Here is a 21424-nt window from a genome sequence, read left to right as displayed (position 1 = left end):
ATGTTAAATGAGGAAATTAAAGAAAAAGGCCTACCTTGATTTTCTTTTGTTTTGGAAAAACCTTCACTTGTCTAGACGCAGTAGTAAAAGAAGGATGTCTTTCAAAATCTTTGTCCTCTGTTTCATCATTATTTCCATCCACAATTTTAGCCTCAGCTAATGGTGGTTCAATTTCTTCAAGAGTTGTCGTATTAACTTTGCTTTATGAAAGTTTTACAGCTTTTGTTTTTATTAAAGTTTAATTTGTCTTGCTGTTTGTTTGGAAGATATGTATGCATGTAAAGCTTAATTAGAAGGCATTCAGCTGTAATTGAAAGCTTGGTTTTGTGTGTCTGAACCATAAGATACTTTCAGATTAACAAAAGGTTTACTTCAAGAAATTGGCTCATTTGACTTAAAGGATGATAACAATCTTAATCAGCTACATGTCAAATTGAAGGAAAGCTTAAAGGGCAAAAAATTTCTTATTGTTCTGGATGATGTTTGGAATGACAACTATAATGCATTGGATGACTTGAAAAATCTTTTTGTTCAAGGAGATGCAGGAAGTACGATCATTGTGACGACACGTAAGAAAAGTGTTGCCAAGACGATGGGTAATAAGCAAATTAGCATGGATACTTTGTCTAGTGATGTCTCTTGGTCTTTATTCAAAAGACATGCATTTGACAACATGGATCCTAAGGAACATCTAGAACATGTAGAAGTCGGGAAATAAATCGCAGCTAAGTGCAAAGGATTGCCCTTAGCTCTAAAGACGCTTGCTGGCATTTTACGGTCCAAATCAGAGATTGAAGGGTGGAAACGTATTTTGAGAAGTGAAGTATGGGAGTTGCCCGACAATGGCATATTACCAGCATTGATGTTGAGCAACAATGATCTTCCTGCACATTTAAAGCAATGTTTTTCGTACTGTGCAATATTTCCGAAAGATTATCCATTTCGGAAAAAAGCAAGTCATTCAGTTGTGGATTGCTAATGGTCTAGTACAGGGGTTACAAAAAGATGAAATAATTGAAGATTTAGGCAACCTATTCTTTCTCGAGTTGCAATCAAGATCACTTTTCGAAAAGGTCCCAAATTCTTCTAAAAATAATGCAGAGGAATTCTTAATGTATGACCTTGTGAATGATTTGGCCCAAATTGCATCTTCAAAACTTTGTACTCCATCAGGTTGGAAGATAGCAAAGGATCTCATATGTTGGAAAAAAGTCGACGCATGTCATACTCAATTGGAGATGGTGGTGACTTTAAGAAATTGAAACCACTTGACAAATTGGAGCAGCTGAGGACATTGCTTTCAATCAATAGTATCGAGCTCTATGGTCCATCTCTAAGCAAGAGGATGTTGCATAATATATTGCCAAGACTAACATCCTTAAGGGCACTCTCATTGTCTGGTTATGAGATTGAGGAGTTGCCAAATGTCTTGGTTATTGAATTAAAACTTCTACGATTTTTGGACCTTTCTTGGACAAAGATAAAGCAGTTACCAGATTCCATTTGTGTACTCTATAACTTAGAGACACTTCTTGTATCAAATTGCCGAAGTCTTGCGGAGTTACCGATGCAGATGAAAAAGTTGCGTCACCTTGACATTAGCAACACTACTTGCTTGAGGAAGCCGCATTATCCGAGAAGTTGAAAAGCATCCGTGTGTTATTGGGAGCTAAACTTCTTCTAGGTGATCACAGTTGTTGGAGATTGGAAGATTTGGGTGAACTACATAACTTATATGGAACTCTATCTATTCTAGAGTTGGAAAATGTGGCCGACAAAAGGGAAGCTTTGAAGGCAAACATGAGAGGAAAGGAACATATTGAAAAGTTATCATTGGAGTGGAGTGTAAGTATTGCGGAGATTTCACAAAATGAAAGAGACATACTTGGTGAGCTACATCCAAATCCAAACATAAAAGAACTTGAGATCAACGGATATAGAGGGACAAACTTTCCAAATTGGCTAGCTGATTATTCATTTTCTGAGCTGGCGGAATTGTCTCTATGTAACTGCAAGGACTGTTATTCCTTGCCAGCATTAGGCCAACTTCCTTCTCTGAAATTCCTTACCATTAGAGGGATGCGCCGAATAACATAGGTGACTAAAGAATTCTATGGTAGTTCGTCCTTCAAAAAGCCTTTTAACTCTCTCGAAATGCTTGAATTTGCAGAGATGCTGGAGTGGAAGCAGTGGCCCGTACTAGGGAATGGAGAAGAGTTTCCTATACTTCAGAATCTTTCAATTAAAAATTGCCCCAAGTTCATTAGAAAGTTGCCTGAAAATCTTTGTTCTCTAAAAAAGTTTGAAGTTAAAGGTTCTCCTAAAGTTGGAGTTCTTTTTGATCTTGATGAACTGTTTTTGTCTCAATTTCAGGGAATGAAATAGATTGTTGAATTATATATTACTGACTGTCAGTCTCTTACCTCCTTGCCTTTTAGTAGTCTGCCAAATACATTGAAGAAAATAGAGATAAAGCATTGTGGGAAATTGAAATTGGAGTCGTCAGTTGGTGATATGATTTCTATAGGAAGTAACATGTTTCTGTAGAAATTGGAACTGGAAGGATGTGATTCTATAAATGAGATATCACCTGAGTTGGTCCCACAAGCACGCTATTTGAGTGTAACAAATTGCCACAACCTTACCAGGCTTTTGATTCCTAACGGGACTGAAGATCTCATAATTTATGAATTTGAGAATCTTGAAATACTTTTGGCGGCTCCTTCCATCTCTTAAGAAACTGGAATTGTATGATTGTCCAGAAATAGAGTCCTTTCCGGAAGGAAGATTGCCCTTCAATTTAGAAGTCCTTACCATCTATAATTGCAAGAATCTGGTGAATGGGCGAAAGGAGTGGGGTTTACAGAGAATCCCGTCTCACAGAGTTAATCATCTCCCATGATGGTAGTGTCGAAGAGATTCCTACTGGTGAAAATTGGGAGTTGCCTTCCTCTATTCAAACTCTTTTGATATCCAGTATGAAAACATTAAGTAGCCAAGTTCTTAAAAGCCTCACTTCTCTTGAGTCTTTATCTACTATTAATTTACCTCAAATTTTTGGGTCACTATTGGAAGACGGGCTTCCCTCGTCTCTTTCTCGGCTTATATTATTTGGCCATGATGAGCTCAATTCACTACCGACCGAAGGTCTTCGGCGCCTCACCTCGCTTCAACGCCTAGAGATCAAGTTCTTCTATCAACTCAAATCTATTCCAGAATCAGCGCTGCCCTCCTCCCTCTCTAAGCTGGATATCAGGGATTGCCCTAAACTCCAATCTCTTCCGGTAAAAGGGATGCCCTCTTTCTCAAACCACTCCTAGAATTTGAGAAGGGGGGTTACTGGCCACTGCCCATTGCTCAAACTATCTATTCGCCACTGCCCATTGCTCAAACCACTCCTAGAATTTGAGAAAGGGGGTTACTGGCCAAATATTGCTCATGTTCCCACCATATATAATTATATATCGATCAAGAATACTTGTGATGATTAAAACGAAGGTGTTCTAACAGATGTAAGTTATTCTTTTTCTTTTTTTTCTTTTCAAGTAGCTTTTTTTTTCGTTACATCTCTTTGCTTTTCCGTTTATTATTTTCCTTTGTTAAAATCTTGTTGAGCAGTGTGAAGAGTCTATTGCCACTATGAAACAGAGGAAGCATCCTCACTTTGGGATGAACGGTGGTATGTTGCAGCTACATAAATCTTTATATCCGCACTAAAACATTGTAAGAGAAACCAGGTATAGGTTCAAATTGAAACAATTTACTCCACATAGTTGATAGCATAATATGATATTAATAAACTAGAAATATTATACCATGCACATACATTGACATGTCAGCCGGATGTGCATTGCCTTTTCAAATATGAGTCATTATTTCTTGAAAATTTTAGTTCATGTATTTCTTGATGTTTCAACTAGATAGAAATTCATGTAATCTTATTGTTTTCCTTTTGCCAGTGAGTTGAGGAATGAGGCGGCAGTTTATAGTAATGCAGATATTCATTCTTGAGCTTTGATCTGTCTACTGGACGTGTAAAATCCATTTTTTTCCTACTCAAATGTACATGAGATAGAATATTTGTTTCCTATCTATAAAAGACAAAAGACCATGTTAATGTTATTATGTATGATCATCTGATCTCAACTTAGCAATTTTTTTTCCTTTGTCAGGATTTTGGTAACTTCTTGTAAGCTATTACAGCTCCTTACTCAGTTGGTGAAAGGAAAGTTGTGCTGATATTCTCTATTGAATAGGCAATGACCCCAACTGTGATATGTCATCAGAATTTAAGTGAAGAATCATACTTCTTTTGTGTGTAATTTGCCGGCATTAGTTCTCTTTAATCAGTCAGTGAAAAGGGCTAGTCATTCCTCTTAAGTCATCCTGAAGGTGCTCTAGCATATGTAAGTTATTCTTTCTCTCTTTTTTTTTTATCTCAGCAGCTTTTTATTTTTGGTTACTTCTATTGGCTTGTTTGTTAATTCTTTTCCTTTGTTAAATCTTGTTGAGCAGTGTGGAGCTTATAATGCCGAGGAATCATCTTCAGGTCAGGATTTTTTTTTTTTTGGCAATCCGCTAGGCAAACGCCTAGAGCTAGTTTTTTATTAATAAAATAAAAAGAAAAAAAAATACAACAATTCGGAAAAGTACAAATAAGGAGGACAATAGCACCGGTATTGTTAACCATATGCCTTGGCTATATAATCACTCCTCTGCGTCTCACATTGCCTTATGATGGCAGCCTCATGTAGAGGATTCATGGTGTAGCTGCCGGCAAAGTCTCACGAGGGCATATAATCTCATAGCCGTGTGGATATTTTTCCAAAGGCATAGGACCAAGGCAACTCAAACCGGGCTAAACCTTACCTTACTAATCCTATTGAGGCTTTAAATAGCCTCACCTACTAACATGCATGTAAAAAATAAGAACGGGAAAGTACCAAATATTCAATGATCATCACAGAGTTTATAACATACTCTGTGATGATATTACAAATGAGAATACTAATATAATGGTAGAATAAAATGATGAAGGAAGTTAAAATGTTGTCCCTTCTTGTCCGAACTTGTAATTTCTTCAATTTGTAACTCTTTTTCATCACAATCCCAATTCTTCAAGATGTATTCAAAATTCATGATTTCTTTTTTGAACGATTGGACTTTGTAGATGTAGTTGGGACGGCCTTCTTTTGTTTGGCAACTCTCATTGGAGGTCGCCTAACATTTAAAAAATCACTAACCTTGTCGTCCCCACTAAATTTCCTTGTATGAGTCCTCTTATCTTTGTCGCTATGCATTGGTGATAGATCCCATTTTCTTGCTGTCTCTGCTCTACACTGTTGTAACATTGCTTCTTCCTCTCCGTCTTCATACAAGTCTCTCCCCAGGTGCATAGGTTGTGGAACATTTTGGTCGATAACAATTGTCTCCAATGCAAATTGACCTTGTGTATTTGTCACCATTGCCTTGCTTTGATGTTGTTCTATTTTTTGCAATTTGTTCCTGCTCTTACTCAACATTCCAGTGCTAGAAGCAGTAGGATTTACAGGATTTAAGGGATTAGAACTCACCATTGCATCCAAGAGTCTTCTTTCCTCCTCTGAAATATCTGGGATGGTTGTAACAATTTGGTTCTGTCCAGAATTTGTTGTTGTGACTTCTCGATCACGTAGATGAGTAGCAGCAGTATGAGTAACATTTGAAGTGTTGGGAATAACTTGTTGCTGCTGCACAGTAGTTGTAGGTGTTCCAGCTACTGCATTTTGAATAGCTGGAGATGAAGGACTTCTGGGAATGAAAGCAGGAGCATTGGAGTTCAAAATGCTAGTTGTAGGTGTTCCAGCTACTGCATTTTGAATAGCTGGAGATGAAGGACTTCTGCACTATCATGATTAGCCTCACGGTCAGCTTCTTCTGATGAATAACCAGCAAAACCATCTCCCCAATCCTCTTAATCATCATCATCATCCCGTTGATCTAGCCAAAGTTTGGACTTGATAGCCATCAACCTCAAATTTCCTTGTGTAACTTCATTGTTATTCCCCGTTGATAACATAAGTAGCCCAGTTTCACCTTCAACCCCTCCACAAGATTCCATTGACTGCGAAGGAACCTCAAAAACAGATTTGTTTAAGGTGACCAAAGGTTGTTTGACCATGGGATTGTTCATCATCATTTCTTTTTGAACATCTTTAATGATTTGTTCAACCTGTGGATTGGAGAAGTGCAATGTAGGTACATTGGAGCTGTGTACCTCTGCATTTTGCGCATCAACAAGAACAATGTCCTTAGAAATAATGAGTCGTTCACCTGTGTTCTTGGACTTTTGCTGTTGTGTGTTACTGCCTCGAGCTTGTGGTTGCCCATATTTTGGAGTTGTGTTGATCATCATAGTTGCATGGGCATTCTCTACCATTTTATCTAGCTCTGTATTGGAAATGTGCATTGTTGTTGTAGGATCATCAGGTACTTGACTTTGCTCATCAAAGTGATATTTATCTGTTGCAGTCCCAAGTCTAGCAGCTAAGTCCTTTGCATTTTTCTGCTGAATTACATTGCATGTAACTCTTGTTTTTCCACCAACTGATTGTGTCTCATCACCCTCATTGACCAATGCATCAAAAGAGTTCACGACTCCAATGACTGTTGATGGTATAATCTGATTTTGAAGAGCTGGAGTTTGCTTCTTGCTAGGTGATTTACTCACCACTGTTCAATTGTTTTGATTTGATGAAAATTGCTATTGAGTATTAGGTGCATCAGTCGTGCTTGATGAAAGAAATACCTTCCTTGCATTTGCATTCAGTGTTTGGTGCCCAGTTTTACCATGAAGTTGCTCTGAGCCAGACCTTATAGAATCCCCAGCTATGACAGGAACCTCAACCCCTGCTACTGATGCATTATTCTGAACAAGATCAGATGTAGCTTTGTTTGGAGATGGATGTGATCGATGCACCACAGACCAATCTCCAGCTTTTGCATTTTGCACACCCTGAGCATCAGATTTTTGTGCAGCAACTACCTCCAACTGCCCAGCACTTTTAAACTTGGGATCAATTACTGCTGGATCAATAGTATATTTCAGAACAACAGTAGGTTTCAAAGCTCCACGATCAGTTGTCTCTCCTCCTTTATTAGCTTCATTTTTTTTAATTTCTCTTGTGTTACTTGTTGATCCTTTTCCTGCCGTTGGCCCTTACAAGATTGCCCAACCTCTTTAACACCAGATCCTTTAACACCAGCAACATCTATACTAGGTGTTTGGACAGCTGCTTCAAGAGCAACAACTTTAGTATTAGGGACCCTTGTAGAAATTGCAGCAGTAGGTTTTGTTAATTCTTGTAGAAATTGCCCAAGTGCAACATGATTATTCTTGGGATCTTTAACAGCATGCGCATCTACTTGCAACTCCTCAGAAATCCTGTATAACGCTGCTTCAACTGGAGCTATTACACCACCATTAAATATTGCTCATTCATCAACATTTCCAGCACTAACAACCTGACTAGTCTCCTTCATCAGCATTGTTTCCCTAACCAAATTCACTGTATTGGAAACTCTAGCTAGAGATCGATCAACTGGAATATCGGCATGAAGTGATGCATTAGTTTTTTGTTGCGACTTAGCAATTAAATAATGCTTGGCATCCCCTTGTAATTTTTCCACCTTACTCATCTCCTCAGCCAAAGCCAAAACTTCAGCAGGCATTACACGATCAATATCAACAGTTTCTTCATGACCTTGCACGTTCTTTGTTGTATTTTTATTTAATCTGCGGCATATTTTTTCATCATGTCCTTGATGTTTGCAACAGTTACAATACAATGGTAAGTTATCATAAACAAAATCTTGAAAGAATTCAACAATCTTGCCCGTTTGTTTATCCACAAATTGCAAAGGCAACTTCTCAGGTAATTTGTCCATTAAATCAAGAATCACTTTAACTCTTGCAGCACTAGGACGCCACTTAGTCTGGGTAGTTTTGTCTATGGCTATAGGCTTTCCAACAACTGAGGCTATTGACAACAAAGCCTTCATTGCAAAAAGCTCTGTTGGCAGATTAGGCAATGAAATCCAGACCACTGCTTTCGTCGTTTCTTCATTTACCTTAAAATCAAGGGACTATGGAAATATTTGGATTTGATGCTCCTTACCATTGTATTTGAAGTAGTTAACTGACCTCGCAAGTGAATTAACGAAGTCTTCATGTTGATCCACCCTGATAAGCAATTGTCGAGGTGCGAGTTGACCAATCAAAGATGGTCCTTTGATTCCGAACAGTTTCGACAGTACATTTCTTAATGCTATTAGATCTGGTGCATTTGGAGAGAGCTTCACTACAATAGCTTGGTGTAAACCTTCTTCTTTTGTGAATTCCATCCTTTCCTCCGTTGAAAACTTGATTGTTGGGACGCCATGAATAATTTCAATTGGTTTCAACAATTTTTGATTCAAAGTAGCAGCTGCCTTTTTTTGGGACAATTGAGCAGCATACGTATGTTGTATGTTATTGGTTTGGTCACTCTTTATAGCTGCTGGAGGTGGTTCGTCCACAGCTAAATGTGTGGGAGATAGATGCACGCTCATAGCTGCTTAACTGCCCATTGTTGTCGGTAAAGAGAAAACGAGAACTGAAGCTTTTGCGCTACAGTACCTACTACATTTATCTTCAAATATGTAGTAGATGGCTATGGATTTGAGGATGAAAACGATTGGGGATTGTGCGCAATGAGAAGACGCTTCTTTTGAAACCAATTTGGTGAATTTCCATAGCCAGAATATGAAGTTATGGCCGGTGAACTGTTGCGTCGCTACTGTTCATCACAGCTAGAGAGAGAAATAAGAGAGTGTTGAAGTTTGGCAAATTTTTTGTCCCACATCGGTGGGCTCTTGGGTTTGGGGGAAATTTTCCCCCTATAAAAGAAGGCCTAATGTTTAGGATTTAAACACACCTCTCATTTGCCTTCTCATCTGTTTAAGGCATTTATATCTTCTCTCTTTAGTATTATTTCACTTGTATTTTTGGAGTGGAATAAAATATTGGTTGTGTCCGAGGAGTAGGCAAAATTAGCCGAACCTCGTAAATTCTGGTGTTCCTTTTATTATTGCTTTATTGACATATTTATTATTTGGTGGCTGTCATAATTTTTGGTATAGTAGTTGTGACTTATTCACACTATATACATTTGGCTTCCGCAACAATTGGTATCAGAGCCAAGGTACTGTCTAAGTATGCTCTGTGGTTGCAGCATAGTCTGATCTTCCACATCAGAAAAGATTTATCTTGGTAACTGAGTCAAGGTTCTGTCTGAGTATGCTCTGTGGTTGCAGCTTAGTCTAATCTTCTACATCAGAAAGAAAATAATCTTGATTTGTGTCGTCAGTTATTAAATAATATTTGTGTCAAATATGGGAGACAATAAACAAGAAGAATCTACATCAAGTGTCAACAATACGTCATCATTGGCATCTTCGCTTATGACAAGAATTGTGTCAAATGCGAAATTTGCGGTAGAAATTTTTGACGGGTCCGGGCATTTTGGGATGTGGCAAGGCGAGGTTCTAGATGTCCTTTTTCAACAAGGGCTAGATCTTGCCATTGAAGAAAATAGACCAGATGTTATTGGAGAAGAAGATTGGAAAATTATCAACCGTGTTGCTTGCGGTACCACTCGATCCTTCCTTGCTAGAGAGCAGAAATATCCATACACAAAGGAAACTTCTGCAAGTAAATTATGGAAAGCACTAGAGGATAAATTTTTGAAGAAAAATAGTCAAAATAAATTATACATGAAGAAGAGACTGTTTCACTTCACCTATGTTCCTGGTACTACGATGAATGAACATATCACCAGTTTCAATAAGTTGGTCATAGATTTGCAAAATATGGATACAACTTATGATGATGGTGACTTGGCCTTGATGTTGTTGGCGTCACTTCCTAATGAGTACGAGCACCTTGAAACTACTCTACTCCATGGAAATGACGAAGTTTCTCTCAGAGAAGTTTGTTCGGCTTTGTACAGCTATGAACAAAGAAAGCGAGAAAAACAGAAGGGCGGAGAAGGAGAAGCACTATTTGTGAGGGTCGTCCTCAAAATCAAACGAGGACAAAGAAGGGAAGATCCAAGTCAAGATCCAGACCCAGCAAAGATGAATGTGCCTTTTGTCGAGAAAAAAGGCACTGGAAGAAAGACTGTCCGAAGTTGAAGAATAAGGCCAAACATAACAATGGAAAGGCCATTATGGATTCAAATGTAGCTGATTGTGATGATTCAGATTCCTCATTAGTTACAACAGAGTCATCAACATCATCAGACATATGGTTGATGGACTCGGCTTGTAGCTATCATATGTGTCCCAACAGGGACTGGTTTGTGGAATTTCAAGAAGGAGAATATGGAGTCATCCACACAGCGGATAACATCCCTCTTACCTCATATGGCATTGGTTCAATACGATTAAGGAACCATGATGGAATGATCAGAACATTAACAGATGTTCGATATGTACCAGACTTGAAGAAGAATCTTATCTCTGTGGGAGCCCTAGAATCAAAGGGTTCAAAATCATTGCAGAAAATGGAGTGATGAGAGTATGCTCCGGTGCACTAGTGGTAATGAAGGCTAATCGGAAGAACAATAATATGTACCGCTATCGTGGCAGTACAGTTATTGGGACAGCGACAATGACATCTAGTGATGACAAAGAGGCAGAAGCAACCAAGCTATGGCACATGCGCTTGGGACATGCTGGAGGAAAATCCTTGAAAACTCTATCAGATCAAGGATTGTTAAAAGGAGTAAAGGCTTGCAATTTGGAGTTTTGTGAGCATTGTGTCAAAGGGAAACAGACAAGGGTTAAATTTGGTACAGCGATCCATAATACTAAAGGTATTTTGGATTATGTACACTCTGATGTTTGGGGTCCTTCCAAAACACCTTCATTGGGTGGGAAGCACTATTTTGTAACCTTTGTTGATGAATTTTCCCGAAGAGTGTGGGTGTATACAATGAAAAGCAAAGATGAAGTGCTGAGAATTTTTCTCAAATGGAAGACGATGGTGGAGAATCAAACAGGCAGGAAGATCAAGTGTATTCGCACAGACAATGGAGGTGAATACTAAAATGATCATTTCAATAAGGTCTATGAAAATGATGGCATTGTCCAACACTTCACTGTTAGACATACACCACAACAGAATGGAGTGGCAGAACGTATGAACCGGACCTTGCTGGAGAAGGTACGGTGTATGTTGTCCAATGCTGGCTTGGGCAAAGAATTTTGGGCTGAGGCAATTACATATGCATGCCACCTCATTAATCGTCTACCATCTGCTGCTATTGATGGCAAGACACCATTTGAAAAATGGTATGGAAAGCCTGCTGTAGATTATGACTCTTTGCACGTGTTTGGCTCAACTGCATATTATCATGTGACAGAGTCAAAATTGGATCCAAGGGCAAAGAAGGCTATTTTTATGGGAATTACTTCTGGAGTCAAAGGATATCGCTTATGGTGTCCTATGACAAAGAAAGTAATATTCAGCAGGGATGTTACCTTTGATGAATCTGCTATGGTAAATAAGGTAACAGAAGATACCAAACAAAATGAAGGTACTTCTAAGCAGGTGGAGTTTGAGGGAAAATTTATTTTTCCTACATAAGAAACAGAAGAGAAAACAAATGAAGATTACCCTCTAGAAGGAGAGCCAGTATAGGAGATTCCAACTCAGGAACCTCAACAACAACTTGAATCAATAGCAACCAGCAGGCCAAAAAGAACAATAACGAAACCTGTTCGTCTCATAGAGACGGTTGCTTGTGCAACATCAATTGTAGCTGATGATGTTACTACCACTTATAAACATGCTGTCCAAAGTTCAGAAGAAGATAAGTGGAGGATTTCCATGAATGATGAAATACAGTCCCTTCATCAGAATCATACATGGAGATTGGCCAATCTCCCGAAGGGAAAGAAAGCAATTGGGTGCAAATGGGTATTTGCAAAGAAAGAAGGATTTCCTAACCAAGTAGATGTTCGCTACAAAGCAAGATTGGTGGCCAAAGGATATGCTCAAAAGGAGGAAATTGATTACAATGAAGTGTTTTCTCCAGTTGTAAAACATTCCTCCATTAGAATTATGTTGGCTTTGGTAGCACAATTGGATTTGGAACTAGTTCAGATGGATGTAAAAACTGCGTTTTTACATGGAAACTTGGAGGAGGAAATCTACATGACTCAGCCAGAAGGATTCAAAGTTGCTGGAAAAGAAAATATGGTGTGCAAACTTGAAAAATCGTTGTACGGATTGTAACAATCTTCTAGACAATGGCACAAGCGATTTGACGAGTTTATGTTGCGGCAAGGGTACAAGAGAAGCAAATACGATCATTGTGTGTATTTGCACAAGCTTAAAGATGGTTCCTTTGTATATCTTCTCCTATATGTTGATGATATGTTGATAGCTTCCAAGAATTCGGAAGAAATTGATAAGTTGAAGATTCAACTGAAGAAGGAGTTCGAGATGAAGGATTTGGGTGAGGCAAAGAAAATTCTTAGCATGGAGATAATTAGAGATAGACGTTCAAAGAAACTCTGTTTATCTCAAAAGGAATATTTTAAGAGAGTACTCCAACGTTTTGGCATAGATGACAAGACTAAGCCAGTTAGTACTCCACTTGCTTCCCATTTTAAGCTAAGTACTACTATGTCGCCAATGGATGAAGCTGAATGAGAGTATATGTCAAAGGTACCATACGCAAATGCTGTTGGTAGCTTGATGTATGCAATGGTTTGCACAAGGCCTGACATTTCACAAGCTGTTGGAGTTATTAGCAGATATATGCACAATCCAGGAAAGGAGCATTGGCAAGCTGTGAAGTGGATTCTACGGTATATTCATAATACTGTAGATGTCGGGTTAGTTTTTGAGCAGGAAGACAATCAGTCTGTAGTTGGATATTGTGACTCAGATTTTGCGAGTGATCTGGACACACGAAGATCAACTCACAATATCCAATTACAGACTGATTGTCTTCCTGCTCAAAAACTAACCCGACATCTACAGTATTATGAATATACCGTAGAATCCACTTCACAGCTTGTCAATGCTCCTTCCCTGGATTGTGCATATATCTGCTAATAACTCCAACAGCTTGTGAAATGTCAGGCCTTGTGCAAACCATTGCATACATCAAGCTACCAACAGCATTTGTGTATGGTACCTTTGACATATACTCTCGTTCAGCTTCATCCATTGGCGACATAATAGTACTTAGCTTAAAATGGGAAGCAAGTGGAGTACTAACTGGCTTAGTCTTGTCATCTATGCCAAAACGTTGAAGTACTCTCTTCAAATATTCCTTTTGAGATAAACAGAGTTTCTTTGAACGTCTATCTCTAATTATCTCCATGCCAAGAATTTTCTTTGCCTCACCCAAATCCTTCATCTCGAACTCCTTCTTCAGTTGAATCTTCAACTTATCAATTTCTTCCGAATTCTTGGAAGCTATCAACATATCATCAACATATAGGAGAAGATATACAAAGGAACCATCTTTAAGCTTGTGCAAATACACACAATGATCGTATTTGCTTCTCTTGTACCCTTGCCGTAACATAAACTCGTCAAATCGCTTGTACCATTGTCTAGAAGATTGTTTCAATCCGTACAACGATTTTTCAAGTTTGCACACCATATTTTCTTTTCCAACAACTTTGAATCCTTCTGGCTGAGTCATGTAGATTTCCTCCTCCAAGTTTCCATGTAAAAACGCAGTTTTTACATCCATCTGAACTAGTTCCAAATCCAATTGTGCTACCAAAGCCAACATAATTCTAATGGAGGAATGTTTTACAACTGGAGAAAACACTTCATTGTAATCAATTCCCTCCTTTTGAGCATATCCTTTGGCCACCAATCTTGCTTTGTAGCGAACATCTACTTAGTTAGGAAATCCTTCCTTCTTTGCAAATACCCATTTGCACCCAATTGCCTTCTTTCCCTTCGGGAGATTGGCCAATCTCCATGTATTATTCTGATGAAGGGACTGTATTTCATCATTCATGGCAATCCTCCACTTATCTTCTTTTGAACTTTGGACAGCGTCTTTATAAGTGGTAGGAACATCATCAGCTACAATTGAGGTTGCACAAGCAACCGTCTCAATGAGACGAACAGGTTTCGTTATTGTTCTTTTTGGCCTGCTGGTTGTTATTGATTCAAGTTGTTGTTGAGGTTCCTGAGTTGGAATCTCCTCTACTGGCTCTCCTTCCAGAGGGTAATCTTCATTTGCTTCCTCCTCTGCTTCTTGTGTAGGAAAAATAAATTTTCCCTCAAACTCCACCTGCTTAGAAGCACCTTTATTTTGTTTGATGTCTTATGTTACCTTATTTACCATAGCAGATTCATCAAAGGTAACATCTCTGCTGAATATTACTTTCTTTGTCATAGGACACCATAAGCGATATCCTTTGACTCCAGAAGTAATTCCCATAAAAATAGCCTTCTTTGCCCTTGGATCCAATTTTGACTTCGTCACATGATAATATGCAGTTGAGCCAAACACGTGCAAAGAGTTATAATCTACAGCAGGTTTTCCATACCATTTTTCAAATGGTGTCTTGCCATCAATAGCAGCAGATGGTAGACGATTAATGAGGTGGCATGCATATGTAATTGCCTCAGCCCAAAATTCTTTGCCCAAGCCAGCATTGGACAACATACACCGTACCTTCTCCAGCAAGGTCCGGTTCATACGTTCTGCCACTCCATTCTATTGTGGTGTATGTCTAACAGTGAAGTGTCGGACGATGCCATCATTTTCACAGACCTTATTGAAATGATCATTTTTGTATTCACCTCCATTGTCTGTGTGAATACACTTGATCCTCCTGCCTGTCTGATTCTCCACCATCGTCTTCCATTTGAGAAAAATTCCCAACACTTTATCTTTGCTCTTCATTGTATACACCCATACTCTTCGGGAAAAATCATCAACAAAGGTTACAAAATAGTGCTTCTCACCCAATGAAGGTGTTTTGGAAGGACCCCAAACATCAGAGTGTACATAATCCAAAATGCCTTTAGTATTATGGATCGCTGTACCAAATTTAACCCTTGTCTGTTTCCCTTTAACACAATGCTCACAAAATTCCAAGTTGCAAGCTTTTACTCCTTTTAACAATCCTTGATCTGATAGAGTTTTCAAGGATTTTCCTCCAGCATGTCCCAAGCGCATGTGCCATAGCTTGGTTGCTTCTGCCTCTTTGTCGTCACTGGATGTCACTGTCGCTGTCCCAATAACTGTACTGCCACGATAGCGGTACATATTATTATTCTTCCGATTAGCCTTCATTACCACTAGTGCACCGGAGCATACTCTCATCACTCCATTTTCTGCAATGATTTTGAACCCTTTTGATTCCAGGGCTCCCACAGAGATGAGATTCTTCTTCAAATCCGGTACATATCGAACATCTGTTAATGTTCTGATCATTCCATCATGGTTCCTTAATCGTATTGAACCAATGCCATATGAGGTAAGAGGGCTGTTATCCGCTGTGTGGATGACTCCATATTCTCCTTCTTGAAATTCCACAAACCAGTCCCTGTTGGGACACATATGATGGCTACAAGCCGAGTCCATCAACCATATGTCTGATGATGTTAATGACTCTGTTGTAACTAATGAGAAGTCTGAATCATCACAATCAGCTACATTTGAATCCATAATGGCCTTTCCATTGTTATGTTTGGCCTTATTCTTCAACTTCGGACAGTCTTTCTTCCAGTGCCCCTTTTCTCGACAAAAGGCACATTCATCTTTGCTGGGTCTGGATCTTGACTTGGATCTTCCCTTCTTTGTCCTCGTTTGATTTTGAGGACGACCCCTTACAAACAGTGCTTCTCCTTCTCCGCCCTTCTGTTTTTCTCGCTTTCTTTGTTCATAGCTGTACAAAGTCGAACAAACTTCTCTGAGAGAAACTTCGTCATTTCCATGGAGTAGGGTAGTTTCAAGGTGCCCGTACTCATTAGGAAGTGACGCCAACAACATCAAGGCCAAGTCACCATCATCATAAGTTGTATCCATATTTTGCAAATCTGTGACCAACTTATTGAAACTGGTGATATGTTCATTCATCGTGGTACCAGGAACATAGGTGAAGTGAAACAGTCTCTTCTTCATGTACAATTTATTTTGACTGTTTTTCTTCAAAAATTTATCCTCCAGTGCTTTCCATAATTTACTTGCAGAAGTTTCCTTTGTGTATGGATATTTCTGCTCTCTAGCAAGGTAGGATCGAATGGTACCGCAAGCAACACGGTTGATAATTCTCCAATCTTCTTCTCCAATAACATCTGGTTTCTTTTCTTCAATGGCCAGATCTAGCCCTTGTTGAAAAAGGACATCTAGAACCTCGCCTTGCCACATCCCAAAATGTCCGGACCCGTCAAAAATTTCTACCGCAAATTTCGCATTTGACACAATTCTTGTCATAAGCGAAGATGCCAATGATGACGTATTGTTGACACTTGATGTAGATTCTTCTTGTTTATTGTCTCCCATATTTGACACAAATATTATTTAATAGCTGACGACACAAATCAAGATTATTTCCTTTCTGATGTAGAAGATCAGACTAAGCTGCAACTACAGAGCATACTCAGACAGAACCTTGACTCAGTTACCAAGATAAATCTTTTCTGATGTGGAAGATCAGACTATGCTGCAACCACAGAGCATACTTAGACAGTACCTTGGCTCTGATACCAATTGTTGCGGAAGCCAAATGTATATAGTGTGAATAAGTCACAACTACTATACCAAAAATTATGACAACCACCAAATAATAAATAAGACAATAAAGCAATAATAAAGGGAACACCAGAATTTACGAGGTTCGGCTAATTTTGCCTACTCCTCGGACACAACCAATATTTTATTTCACTCCAAAAATACAAGTGAAATAATACTAAAGAGAGAAGATACAAATGTCTTAAACAGATGAGAAGACAAATGAGAGGTGTGTTTCAATCCTAAACATTAGGCCTTCTTTTATAGGGGAAAAATCCCCCCAAACTTAACTCTCAACCAATGTGGGACTTTGGCATTTTGCCAAACTTCAACAATAAGGACCCATTTCTTCAGTTTTATATGTATGTAGAGAAAAATCATCTGTAGAATGGTATAATGGCAAATTAAGAACAACTTTTCTTTTTTCTTCTATTTTATCAGGATTTTGACAACAGTATGATCAGTCACTTTGTTCTATTTTGAGAATGATTTGGCAACGATACAATGTCATTTCACCATGGAAGATTCTTTTAGTCTATTACTTTCCTCTCTTTCTGAGATGTTGACGACAATTCTCCGAGCATCCAATCCCCTTCCGGTCCACTTCTCAAACCACATTTAGAACTCGAAAAGGGGGAATACTAGCTAGAAATTGCTCAAATTTCCATCATACAAATTGATGAGGATTGCATGTAACAATTAAATCAAATGGTGCTGTGATAAATGTAAGTTGTTCTCTCCATCAGTAGTCGTTTTTCAAATTTTTACTACTTAGCTTTGCTTGCATGTTAATTCCTTTTATTCGTTATATCTTGTTGAGCAGTGCGTAGCATCTATTTGCACTGTGAAGCCGAGGAAACATCTTTGCTCGAAATGAAATTTAAGGTTAGCTATAAAAAGAGTTACTAATATGTTGCAACTACAGAAATCTTTATACATTATGACAAAAACTTACTATAAATAGAATTTAATAATTTGCTCTAGGAAGTAGTTAGCAAAATGTAATATTGATAAACTAGTCATCTTTACACTGCACAGATAATTGCAATTCATGTATTCTTGTCATATACCTCACTCTTCGTCTTACTTGATGAATTTTAGTTCATGTATTGCTTGAACCTTCATCTCAATAGAAATTCATGTATTCTTGTTCTTTCCGTTTTTCAGTGAGTTTAGCAAGGATGAGGTGGTTTAGAGTAATGCACAAGTCCACTATTGAATGTGAAGCTCTAACAGAATTCAAAGGTATATGCGACACAAAGTTTGCCTCCTATCTAAAAAAATAGAAAAGTTTGCTTCCCTATATGATTATCAGATATCAGCTTAGCAATTATTTTAATCAGAATTTGTAGCAATATGTAAGCTATTACTACTGTTAGCTCCGTTGGTGAATGGAAAGTTGTGCTGACATTCTCTATTCAGCAAAGTGTAAGCGAAGAAAAGTACTGCTCTTTTATGTGAAATTTCATAGTAGTACTTCTCTTTGACATTCTTAGAAAATATTGTGCATAATTTTGTATCAATTATATCACCTAGTGCTCTTGAGTACCAATTTTTCAGTTTTGTATGTATGTTGAGAAAAATCATCTGTAGAATGGTTTGACGGCAAATTAAGAACTACTTTGCTTTTTTCTTCTATTTTATCAGGATTTTGACAACAGCATGATCAGTCAGTTTGCTCTATTTTGAGAGTGATTTGGGAACGATACAATGTCATTTTCTGTTGGAAGGCTTTTTCAGCTTTTAGCTGAAGTTTACAATTGATGGTCATATACCGCTCAAATTGCGTCTTGAAATTGAGTAAATGGAGGAGTGGCCAGTGATTGCTCAATCCCCCCACTGTATTATCAAGGTAAATAAGTGATTCTCCAAAAATGGTGCCTATTAATTTTCAAGGCTTCTCTTGGCTTGTTTATTAATTGCTGTCTTTTCTAATATTCCAGACCGCTATGCATCATTTATTTCCGTTGCAAAAATTATTAGTCCCTTCATTCCCATATTTATACTCTCCCGTCACTTCCTGTATAACATGAATGGTTGTTTTGACAGGCATCGGTAACAGGATTTATCAGCTCTTTGATTGGTGAAAAAACTGAAACGATATAAGGCTTACATCTTCTAAGGTAATATTGCTTTTTCTTCAAAATTTATTTCCCATTCTATACTTTTGTGTAAAATCATTCAAGCCGTGTATGGTCTCAAATCTCCATGCTGGAACAAAATGCTGATACTTGAAGCGAACTTCTTTTCGTTTGCAGAAGGAGGTTGATTAGAATGATGTGATGCCTGAAGTTTCAGCTAAAACCACGTCTAGAATTTGACAAGGGGGATTACTGGACTAAAACTGCTCATATTTCCACCATAAGAGTCGATGGGAAATAGCGAAGGTGCTCTAACTGATCTAAGGTAATTCTGTTTTTTCTTTCCTTTGTTTGTTGATTCTTTCCCTTTGTGAAATATTGTTGAGCAGTGTGTAGCGTCTATTGCCACTATGAAGCCGAGGAAGTATCTTCATATCAGGATGAAAGATGACAAAAAAAAAAGGTAATATGTTACAACTACAGAAATTTTTATTCATTGTAAGAAAAGAAAAGACATAGTATCGGCTGAAATTGAAAATTTTATCTAGGAAGTTCATAGCAAAATGTAATTTTAACAAACAATTTTACCATTAGCATACGACATATGTAGGTCTTTTGAAATATGAGTATTTTGCCTCTAACATAATATCTCCTATACTTCTACTTCATTGATTGATGGTCACCTCATCTAGTATGCTGACTGAAGTTCTGTCCTCTTATTAACATAATCTATTTTTTCGGTTAACTTGCCTGCGATATCCTTTCCGTGGAAAATAAGAAGCAAAGGTTCTAATACAACTGGTCAAATATATGCAGAAGATAAAAGGTCCAGATAAAGGCAACCTCACTTTTCAGTAAGGTAGCCAAACCTTGAAAAGAGTTACATCAAGCTTGAGTTTTAAAGAGATTGGATATGATACTCAATGTCTGCTTCCGTTATTTAAGCACATGTTATATCAGATTGATTTCAAGTTGATACGACTGCATTTGATAGCACATACTAAGATTTTATCATGTTAGCACAATAGTTAAAACAACAGTTTTTGTTTTGAATATTCAGAGGTTTGGACTGAAGATATAAATATTACGTTATATCATGCACATATATGTCAGCCAGATGTGCATAGTCATTTTGAAATATGAGTCAATCTTACTTGACAGTTTTTTCGTCTAAGTATTGCTTGAAGTTTCACCTCAACAGAAATTCATGTTATTTTTTGTTGTTTCTCTTTTTACAGTGAGTTGAGGAAGGAGGTGGTGGTTATGGAGTAAAGCAAATTTTATCTTTGACCTTTGATGTTTCTACTGGCAGTTCAAAGGAATACGAGACAGAAAGTTTGTATTCCATAATTTAACTTCTAAAAGCATCAGCACAATATTAGTGCTATTTTGTATGATTATCTGATCTCAACTTAACGATCGTTTTTCTTTCTTTGTCAGGATTTTGGTGACAATTAGCTATTCTAGCTCATTGCCAGTTGGTGACAAGAAAGTTGTGTCGAAATTCTTTATTAAATTTGGCAAAACTCCTTCTTTTTCATCCGCCAGAACCTATGCAACAACTCCATCAATCTCTTGAAAACTCTAGGCATAGCAAAAAATGATATTTTTGTGTATGCACTATGTTGGTTGTTCACTGCTCAAAAGAGATGATTATGCTTGCAGAAGGAATAGCAAGTGTGTTGATTCAGACACTGGTCTTGGTGGCTACCACTGCAGCTGTAATGAAGGTTATGAGTGTTGCGGAAGCCAAATGTATAGAGTGTGAATAAGTCACAACTACTATACCAAAAATTATGACAACCACCAAATAATAAATAAGACAATAAAGCAATAATAAAGGGAACACCAGAATTTACGAGGTTCGGCTAATTTTGCCTACTCCTCGGACACAACCAAATATTTTATTCCACTCCAAAATACAAGTGAAATAATACTAAAGAGAGAAGATACAAATGCCTTAAACAGATGAGAAGGCAAATGAGAGGTGTGTCTCAATCCTAAACATTAGGCCTTCTTTTATAGGGGAAAAATCCCCTCCAAACTTAACTCCCAACCAATGTGGGACTTTGGCATTTTGCCAAACTTCAACAAATCTCCACCTTGGCAAAATTCCACATTTTCAATTCTCTCTCAATAACAAATTTTGGTTGTGTCTTCATCTTCAATCTTCAGTGTTCAACAATGTTGATCAAATCCAAACAATGTTGAAACTTGACCGCAGTCACCACCTTTGTCAGCATATCAGCAGGATTCTCTGTAGTATGAATTTTCTTCACCGTGACTCCTCCTTCTTCTATGATTTCTCGTACGAAATGATACCGAACATCAATGTGCTTCGTCCTTGCATGATAAACTTGGTTCTTTGCTAATTGAATAGCACTTTGACTATCACAAAAAATTGTGATACCTTTTTGTTCAACACCAAGCTCCTTTAGCAATCCTTGAAGCCAAATTGCCTCTTTCACAGCATCTGTAATAGCCATGTACTCTGCCTCTGTTGTAGACAAAGCAACTGTTGACTACAAAGTAGACTTCCAA

General features: G+C 38.0%; 1 pseudogene; it reads left to right on the top strand.

Annotated features, from left to right (window-relative positions):
* Window positions 1–313: 313 nt before the first annotated feature.
* LOC107773571 (putative disease resistance RPP13-like protein 1) lies at window positions 314–20522 on the top strand (annotated as a pseudogene).
* The last annotated feature ends 902 nt before the right edge of the window (window positions 20523–21424 follow it).

Source organism: Nicotiana tabacum, chromosome 10 (assembly GCF_000715075.1).
Source record: "Nicotiana tabacum cultivar K326 chromosome 10, ASM71507v2, whole genome shotgun sequence".
Lineage (NCBI taxonomy): Eukaryota > Viridiplantae > Streptophyta > Magnoliopsida > Solanales > Solanaceae > Nicotiana > Nicotiana tabacum.
Note: the sequence above shows the minus strand (reverse complement) of the source record. Positions and strands in the feature narration are given on the sequence as shown.